Raw genomic sequence first — 10,116 nt, forward strand, 5'->3', positions numbered from 1 at the left:
CTGAATGTTGAGCTTTAAGCCAACTTTTCCCTCTCCACTTTCACTTTCATCAAGAGGCTTTTGAGTTCCTCTTCCCTTTCTGCCATAAGGGTGGTGTCATCTGCATATCTGAGGTTATTGATATTTCTCCTGGCAATCTTGATTCCAGCTTGTGTTTCTTCCAGTCCAGCGTTTCTCATGATGTACTCTGCATATAAGTTAAATAAGCAGGGTGACAATATACAGCCTTGACGAACTCCTTTTCGTATTTGGAACCAGTCTGTTGTTCCATGTCCAGTTCTAACTGTTGCTTCCTGACCTGCATACAGATTTCTCAAGAGGCAGATCAGGTGGTCTGGTAGGATTAGTCAAAAGGGTCTTAGGAAGAAACATGTCCTCAAGCAAGATACATTGCTATATTGACTAAGACAAAGCAATGTAGAAACAAAGGTTTGTCTTTTCCTCTTCCTTAAGAATTCCAGACCCCTGTTTCCTTCTTGGGACTCCAGACTTCTTATCAACCTACCTAGGAACTGACTCTCTCAGTATGGCCCCACTCAAGTCTACACTGGCCTGCAGCATCTTGGCAGGTTCTAGATACTGCCTTACCGGAAGGAAAAAGGCAAATAAATCACCCCCTCTTCTCCTTGGGGTCCTCGTCCAGTCTCAAGGAAGCCACACCCTTTACAAGTCACTTTCTAAAACAGGAGCACTGCTTTAGACCTTCCTCCTCAGGATCAGGGTCAGGGGACCAGTTCATGATCAAAGACCTCTCACTCTTTTGTGCTCCATGCAGAACTCTCCACTTGCTCCAGCGAAACACGACATTGGTTTTCTGTTCATTTTTTTAAGGTCTTGGCTTTCTGCAGGTTGCCGCCAGCCGACAAGCTCATTCCAGGGTAATTCAAGCCAGGCCTGGTCCCTGTGATAAATCCCTGGCAAGGATCACAAATGACAACAACACATAAAATAAATGCCTAGGGAAAAAGTCAGCCTTCTGAAACAGATGGCACATTTACACCCAGCAGCCTGAGGAGATGCGAGTCAAGTTCCACGTTAAAATGTCAATTTCCTGCATTACAGAGGTGCACCAGGAGTTCCTGGGCAGGCTGGTAAGTGGTTATTTGGTATGCCACCCCAGGTGGCAGTATCAGTTCACTTAACTCAGCCCTTGTCTCTAAGAATCTTCCTCGGCCTCAGAGCAGCTTCCACCCTCAAGACTTCCACTCTCAACTGGAACTGTCTCCATCCCCCAGAACCACATTGATCCTAACAGAAATTTCTCTAGTCACATCAGGGTCCTTGGTGTTAGTTGCTCAGTCATATCAGACTCTTTGTGACCCCATTGACAGTAGCCGGCCAGGCTCCTCTGTCCATGGGATTCTCAGGCCAAGAATACTGGAGTGGGTTGCCATGTCCTCCTCCAGGGGGTCTTCCTGACCCAGGATTGAATCTGGGTCTCCTGCACTGCAGGCACATTCTTTACTCTCTGAGCCACCAGGGAAGCCCAAGGTCCTTAAAGATCATGTTTTTTCCCATTTCATACTTGCTGGGTGGCCATGAGTAAGTGAAACAACCATTCTGGGCAATGAACACATTCTTTGTAAGTGTTGAGGGTGTCCAGCATACTGAGCACTCTCTGCTATACCTCATTTAATCCTCATGACAAATCTAAAAGGTATACTTATTTCCCAAGTTCACAAAAGGCACCTGGGCTTTTGTGTGTGAAGTGTTCTCCCCAAGGCCCGTTATTACTGGATGCAGGTGTGAGGGTTTGTCTCTAAGCCTGTGCACTTAGAGCCTCACCCCGAACCCCATGGTCTCTGACCTGGTCTTCTATTCTTTCACCTGCCAGAGCTGCCAAGATGTACAGACCACGACCAGGGCTGGCTACAGTTCACCCCCACCCTTACCCCACAAGAGGCTTTTTATTGCCAGGAAGCTTTCCATTCAGTTCAGTTCAGTTGCTCAGGCATGTCCGACTCTGCGACTCCATGGACTGCAGCACGCCAGGCTTCCCTGTCCATCACCAACTCCTGGAGCTTGCTCACACTCATGTCCATTGAGTTGGTGATGCCATCCATCCACCTTATCTTCTGTCGTCCCCTTCTCCTCCTGCCTTCAATCTTTCCCAGCATCAGGGTCTTTTCCAATGAGTCAGTTCTTCCCATCAGGTGGCCAAAGTATTGTCTAAGCCAATTATTGGAGCCTTGGTGCCCTCTGCTGGATAAAGACTGGAAGACCAGTCCAAGTCTACACTGTTAAATTAACATCTTTTCCAAAATGGCATTTTTTTTCATTCATCCATCTACCCATCTTCTACCCATCCACCCATCTTCTACCCATCCACCCATCTTCTACCCATCCACCCATGCACCCACCTCCAACCATCTCAGTTTCACCAATGTCTGGAAGCATCACCCTCAGCAGGTATATTAAGCTTTATGAACCTCAATTCCTTCTCTGTGAAGTTAACTCACCCAACTGATATTCAATGTGCATATGCTCTGTGCCAGTCTTGGCTTTGGGGCTGCAGCAATGAATCAGACTGAAGAGGCATCTGCCCCTTCAAGCTTTACACTGTGAAGTTATAAAGAGGCTTAAATGAGGTGAGAATATACCACAGTGCCACCTAAGTGCCCTTTATGTCATTTCGTGTCATTGCCTATGGGAGAAATGTGAAAGGCTTTGGAGATGCTTTCTTGGGGAAAATAAAGATGAGGAAATCCTTGACATTATATTACAAAAAAAAAAAAAAAAAAGCTGCACATTCTGGGGTTGAGGGCATAGGGTCTGGAGCTTCATCACCTGGTTCTAAGTCCCAGCTAAGCCTCTTTGAGCTTTGTGACCTGCAGCAGCAAAATGGAGATAGTGATACAACACATACTTATTGCATATCTAATAAGTGCCGGGGAGAGTCTTAAGGACCCAGAAATGAACAAGACAGGGAAGGCCTGTCCTATTTCATAGGAATATGATGATGCAATGAATCATTATATGCCAGACACCTATAATGGTCCTGAGAGTAACGTGCTTGCTATTATGACTATCTCGAGTTGTTGCAAAGGCTCTGTGGATGATATTTACCAGTATTTTGTGTTTGACTGTCTCCAGGAGATAGTGAAGGACAAGGAAGCCTGGCATGCTGCAGTCCAAGGGGTCACAAAGAGTCAGACAGAACTTATCTACTGAACAACTTGACTGCCTGGATTTGATGACCACCAGAGGGGGCAGGCTTGCCCTGTTGGCAGAGAGTGTAGAACAGGGAAGTGGAAGTCAGAGGGACATGGGTTTCTCAGTGCAACAGGACAGGAGATTTAGCAGCTGAGTGGCTCACAGCAGGCAGCGGCCCAGGGAGCAGTGAGTGGCCAATAATGAGTGGAGATGTGCAAACGTGGTTGGAGGTACGTGGAGTTCCTGTCCTGTCTGAGAGGTGGCACAGAAGCAACTTAAGTCTCCTTCTTCACTAAGAGCTTCTGTTTCTCCAGGGGGCAGAGAAACATGTAGCATCCCTGGAGAGAGTCTGGACTCTGGTTGGGTTTGGCCCATGAGAAGCCCTAGCGGCAGTCAGAGAGTAAGACACGTGGGATGGGGTTTCCACTTCCCTGGATTCCTCCCTGTAGGGACACCATAGTCTGGATGTGTCCTTTCAACTTTCAAGACAGTCAGCTGCCTTCTGGGCTCCAGAATATTCTTTTCCTCGTCTCTTTGGGCCTGGGGAGACAATAGTTCTGCTACCATTGCTCTCAAGCTGCTGCAATATTCTTTAGATACCTCTGCTCCCACCTTTAGGACAGGCCTTTGTAAACAACTCCCCCAACGCTTCCAACCCCCTCAGAGTTATCGTAATTTGAGTCTGCCCTCAGTTTCTTGCTGGGACTCTGACTGGTGCCAGGAGTGGCCTTAGGAACCTGATCCTCCAAATAGGATTCTGGAATTGGGTTGGTCCTGTATTTGAGCGGGGCTTCCCTGGTGGCTCAGACAGTAAAGCATCTGCCTGCAAGGTGCGAGACCTGGGTTTGATCCCTGGGTTGGGAAGATCCCCTGGAGAAGGAAATGGCAACCCACTCCAGTACTCTTGCCTGGAAAATTTCCATGGACTGAGGAGCCTGGTAGGCTACAGTCCGTGGGGATCGCAAAGAGTCGGACACGACTGAGAGACTTCACTTTCACTGTATTTGAGCAACATGGGGATAATCTCCTGCTGGGGGAACCAGGATGCAAGTAATTCATGGCATCTAGTGGTAGCACAGTTAGCACAGTTACTCAGTTGATCAACGGGTAGTAGCACGGGACTCAGTGCAGGTTGGAAGGCCATACTTCGGCATAGCAAATGGCTGTGGTGCTTTGCTCGGTGGCAACAGTACTGGTTATAAAGACAGTGGAGGCACTTGGCTTCTTCCTATAGCCTGAGAGAGAGAGAGAGAGAGAGAGAGAGGAGAGAGAGAGAGAGAATGTATGTGTTATATATATACACACACATATATATGCAATAAATTAAAAATTATGATCATAAAATTGAAAATGTGTGTGAACAACAGAAGCTGTCCCTGAGAACTTGAAGGAGCCCCTCATGTCCTGTGAGTGCTAAGAAGGTCTAACTGAGACCACACTTGGGGTCTGATGACAAAAGTTGCAAGTTGCTGAATCTCTGCCCCAAATCTCTTATATTGAAGGAGGGACACTAATAGGGAAAAACTGGGACTCCAAGACAGAAGGTGGAGACTTGGGGAGACATGGGTGGGGCTGAGAATTTTGATCTGCTGACTCCCCTAAACCTCCTTCACCAGCAGAGGCAGCCCCTCCTCTCCATGAAAGCCTTTCAGTGGTCACCCTGGGAGCAGTAACTCTGTAAGTTAATAGCTATGCTCTGCAGAACACTCTCATCAGCTTCATTGCCTACAAGCCCATGACCAGTGCTCAGTCCCAGTGTAGCCTGGAGGTGAAATGCAAAACCTGAACTATGAGAAGATCATCTAGATAGTGAAATACTCCTAAGATTCTGTCCGTCTGTATCAGCCAGAGCCTGCGGGAGTGGATTCCAAAGACGTTAGACCAAGGGGAAGAACTAGGATTCGACTGGGCCACATTCACTGACATGGGTGCCCTAGTCTAGGGTATGGAATTTAATAATTTGACTTAATCACCCAGGAGTGGTTTTAATCATTTGACTAACTGGAGCCTGGAAACAATGATGGCCTCACTGAAGGAGTCCAGAACTTCCTTGGAGTACTGTGTAGGAGAGTCTGAGGCCTCAGGAAAGTGGGCACACTGAAGTAGATCTATTATATGCAACCTGCCCATACCCCTAGGAGAAGCCAGAGGACTCTCTCTCTCACTCTCTTTTTTTTTTTAGAAAGAAGTTGGACCTTTACTTTTAATCATATAAAAAATTAATTCAAAATGAACCATAGAACTAAATGCAATAGCTAAAGCTATCAAACTTAAAACATATTGTTTGTGATCTTGGATTAGGTGATGGTTACTCAGCTATGACACCAAAAGCACAAGTGATAAAAGAAAAAAACTGATTCCACCAAAATCAAAACTTTCGGGGGAGTTTCCTGGGGGGCCAGCGGCTAGGACTTGTGCTTTCACTGGTGTGGCCTGGGTTCTGTCCCTGGTCGGGGAACTAAGATCCCACATGCCAGGCAGCTTGGCCAAAAAAAAAATACTAAAAACCACTTTGTGCTTCAAAGGACGCTGTGAAGACAGTGAGAAAACAATCCACAAAATGGGAGCAATTCATAGATCTGAAAAGGAATTTGCATCCCAAATACATTTTGAAAACTTTTACACTGATACCAAAGTCAGGCAAAGACACTAAAATAAAATTACAAATACCTTTATGAATATTGACATCATAACTCTGAACAAAATATGAGCAAACCAAGGCTTGATTTAAAAGCAAACCCTTTAAAAGTGTTATATACTATGACCAAGTGGGATTTATTCCTGGTATTAAAGAGTGGGTCAACAGACAAAAATTAATCATCATGATATATCACCACAGAATTAAGGGAAAAAAAATAAAACCAAAATCACCTCAGTTGATGCAGTAAAAGAATTTGACAAAATCCCACACCCTTTCACGATAAAAACACTTAATGCTAGAAATAGAAGGAAGCTTACTATGATAAAGGCCATATATAAAAAACCCATAACTAACAGCAAACATATTCAGTGGTGAAAGACTGAAAGCTTTCCCCCTAGAATTAGGAACAATACCCATTTTGCCACTTCTAGTCAATAATATCTTAGTGGTTCTAGCCAGAGTGAGTAGGCAAGAAAAAGAAATAAGACATTCAAATTAGAAAGGAAGATGTAAAATTATCTCTATTCAGAGATGATATGATCTCATATCTAGAAAAACCTAAAGATTACCCCCCCACACACAAAGTTAGAGCTAATAAATGAATTCAGCAAAGTTCCAAGACAAAATCAACAAACAAAAATAGTTGCATTTCTATATACTAGCAATGAACAAACCAAAAGGATAATTGAGAAAACAATTCCACTTACAATAGCATTAAAAAGATTAAAATACTTAGGAATAAATGTAACTCTATCAAAATCCCACTGGTGATGAAGTTTTGAAACTGGAAAGAGGTGGTGGCTGTACAACATTTTGAATGCACTAAAGTCATCTAATTGTATACGTTAAAGTGGTTAATCATATTTTGTCTAGGCAATATCCAGCTTGCTTCTCTTTCTTGTTTCCTCCCAAGATTTTACTTTTAAAGTTTTCAGATATCAACTTGAAAAAACTTTTCAGCTGACATCTATATGCTTATCACCTAGATTCTATCTATGATCATTTTACTGTTCTATTCTTTACTATTCTTTATCACTAATCATCCATCTTTCTACTAGTCCATTTAATTTTCTAATACATTTCAAAGAAATTTTCATCATCAGTACACTTCACTCCTAAACATTTCAGCATTGTTGTTGCTGTTTACGCGCTAAGTTGTGTCTGACTCTTTTGCGACCCCATGGACTGTAGCTCGCCAGCTCCTCTGTCCATGGGACTTCCCAGGCAAGAATACTGGAGTGTATTGCCATTGTTTTCTCCATGGAGGACACTCTTTTTACTCAAGAATTAAGGAATGCATTCACAGGACTCCCCATCCTTGAAGACCTCTATGTTGGTTGTCCTTTGTAGGCCAGAGATGGCCATTGGGTGGGGGGGATGGTGGTGTGGATAACAGGAGGCCAGGTAGATGGCAGCACTTAACCGTCAGAAACAATGATTTCTGGGACACTCCTGAGAGGAAAAAAGAATGGATGAGCGCTAGGGAAATCAACATCACTGAGCATCCCACCATATACAGCCCAGAGAGGTTGTATGGGGTATGTTCAATCCCTAGCACAAGGTAGATACTTGGTGTACTTAATAAAGGTCAACTTTGCCTTGGTAGGAGAAAGCAGGTGGCAAAGGAAGGGCTAAAAGTCCATTGGATTCTGGTGTCTATCTCCACATAAGTGAAAGTAAAAGTTGTTCAGTTGTGTCCGACTGTTTGCGACTCCATGGACTATGCAGTCCATGGAATTCTCCAGGCCAGAATACTGGAGTGGGTAGCCTATCCCTTCTCCAGGGGATCTTCCTGACCCAGGAATCGAACCCTGGTCTCCTACTTTGCAGGTGGATTCTTTACTAACTGAGTTATGAGGGAAGCCCCGAATTATAATAGAGGTTTTTCTGTCTTCTCTTTTAATGTGGACCTTATGTGGAGATTCTCAAGGACTTCTCTGATAGCTCAGTTGGTAAAGAATCTCCACGTAAGGTCCACATTAAAACAGAAGATAGAACAACCTCTATTATAATTCCCAAAGAATCCATGTGGTATGATGAGCAGAAACCTGGACCCATAGGCAGCCCTACCACTTACTAGCTCTGTGGCCTTGGTCAAATTAACTCTCCAGGCTGTCCTTTCCTTATATATAAAGTAGGAATAATAATGATAATACCTGTCTCAGTTTGTTGTGCAAATAGTGCCCAGTACAGGGCTTGGCACATGGTGGATGCTCAATAAGACCAGTTTCTGTAGGGCTCGCCCATCCTTTTTCCCTCCTGGGAGTCCTGGCCAGGTGTGGAGCTGTCCGGAGTGCTGAAGACATCCTCCCTACCTCCTTGCTTCCTTCCGTACCTCCCTCCCTCAGGTCCTCTCTCCTGCATTCCCTCCTTCCTTTCTGTGCTTGGCTCCCCAGAGCCCTAGGGTCTGAACAAATCGAATTTTCCAAGTGACTTCTTCAAGCCCCTGAGGGGAACAGGAGGGAATGAACCATATATGAGGCCTTCTCCACTGGCAGAAGTCTTGGAAAGATGACAGGAAGCAAGAGTGGTGACTGTGTGACTGTGTAGGCCAAGGTGGGAATGGAGGGGATTCGGGGTGAGGGTGGGGGTGGGGTGGTGTCCTAGGACAGAGTCTGCTTGGAGAGCTTGACATCTGAGGATCTCATTCAAGAGCCTCAGGATCTGCAAAGAGACAGTGAGTCATGCCCAACAGCACAGCATGGCAGGTGGGTCTTTGGGGAAGTTTCCCTGAATGAAGGCAAGAAAGACCAGGTTGGGAGGCAGGAGGGTGACCTTTGGATACTGGGGTCTAAGAAACCCCGGCTTTGACAGGAATCACCCACCCCTCTTCCCTGGAATATGTTGGTCACTTGTCTGTTAATGTAGCTAAAGGTAGCTTCATCTTTTTAGGTTATGGTAGTATGGAGTTTACTAGCTTCATACACTTGGCTCTATGAGCCACACTGTCTGTGGCTAATCCTTGGTGTCCACTTCCTTGAGACTAAAACTACAAATGGTCTCCCCTAGGAGGGTGGTGCATGAACCTATTGTGTTAGAGGTGGGATCACTGGCAGCTCACACATTCCTGGGGGAAGGGCTGGAGAGGGGATGCGGTCACCTTCAGAGATGAAAGTCACCTGTTTCCTGGTTTCTACTGACAACTAAAACATTGGAGATGAAGGATCTTTGGAGACCTAAATATCTAACTAAGCCCTCCCTGTACAGACGGTACAGAAAAGGATGTGAATTCTATCTCATGAGTCAGAGGTGGAGCTGGGGCTAAAGTCAGCTTCTGCCTTGGCCAGAGGCTGGCCTCGCTAAGGACGTAAGCCTTCTGTGACCCCCTACAGGCCACTGGCTGCAGGATTTCCATGACACTGAGCAGGATCAACAGGGCTGAATGGCCAGGGGAGCCTGCAGCTGCTTTGTGGGATGGAGAAGTCCACACCCCTTCTGTACCCAGTTCCCTGTCTGTGCACAGAGGAGTTGCTTCAGATGCTTAGATCTCTAGGATTCTTCAGCTCTGATGTTCTAAGTGTTCAATAAAAGAGATGATTTTTGTCTTTGACTAGGAGTTGGGAGCCTGGCTCCAGTCTCAACTCAGTCTTAACTTTTGATGAGAATTTGGGCAAGTCGCTTGAGCTTCCCTGGTGGCTCAGACGGTAAAGCGTCTGCCTGCAATGCGGGAGACCCAGGTTCGATCCCTGGGTTGGGAAGATCTCCTGGAGAAGGAAATGGCAACCCACTCCAGTACTCTTGTCTGGAGAACCCCACGGACGGAGGAGCCTGGTGGGCTGCAGTCCATGGGGTCGCAGAGAGTCGGACACGACCGAGGTGTGCTTTGCCTTTGCCTTTGCCTTTGGGCGAGTCGCTGCCCTGCCCAGAGTCAGTCCCCCATCCCCGCCCAAAAGGAGGATAAGTGATCTCTCCTCAGGGCCTCTAGAAGCACCAGGCAGATTGAAGGGAGAGGTGCCTGTATCAGTATTGGAAGTGAGAGGGTAACAGGCAGGAAGGCCAGGGTTCTCCAAATAGAGGAAATAGCCTGCAAGTGTCAGACATTTTTATCTCTCTTAAGCGGCAGGAGGAAACAAACTAGCAATATTTTTTCCTTCTCTATACAAATTTAAAGGGAGGTTTCTCTTAAAATACTGTGTTGCCATAATGACACCCGGCTTCGCCTGAAGTTAGCTATTCTCGAGTCTAGAGATAACCAATGCCTTTTTCTATGGAAATGTTGTCTTAAGCTATGCTAATGTACTATGCCTTTACCCCAAACTCTGTCTCCAAGTTGGTTCTGCCTCTTGGCCCAGAACCTACTTGACAAACCAGTATGGATATTG

Source organism: Bison bison, unplaced genomic scaffold, assembly GCF_000754665.1.
Source record: "Bison bison bison isolate TAMUID 2011002044 unplaced genomic scaffold, Bison_UMD1.0 scf7180017864251, whole genome shotgun sequence".
NCBI classification, from domain to species: Eukaryota; Metazoa; Chordata; class Mammalia; order Artiodactyla; family Bovidae; genus Bison; species Bison bison.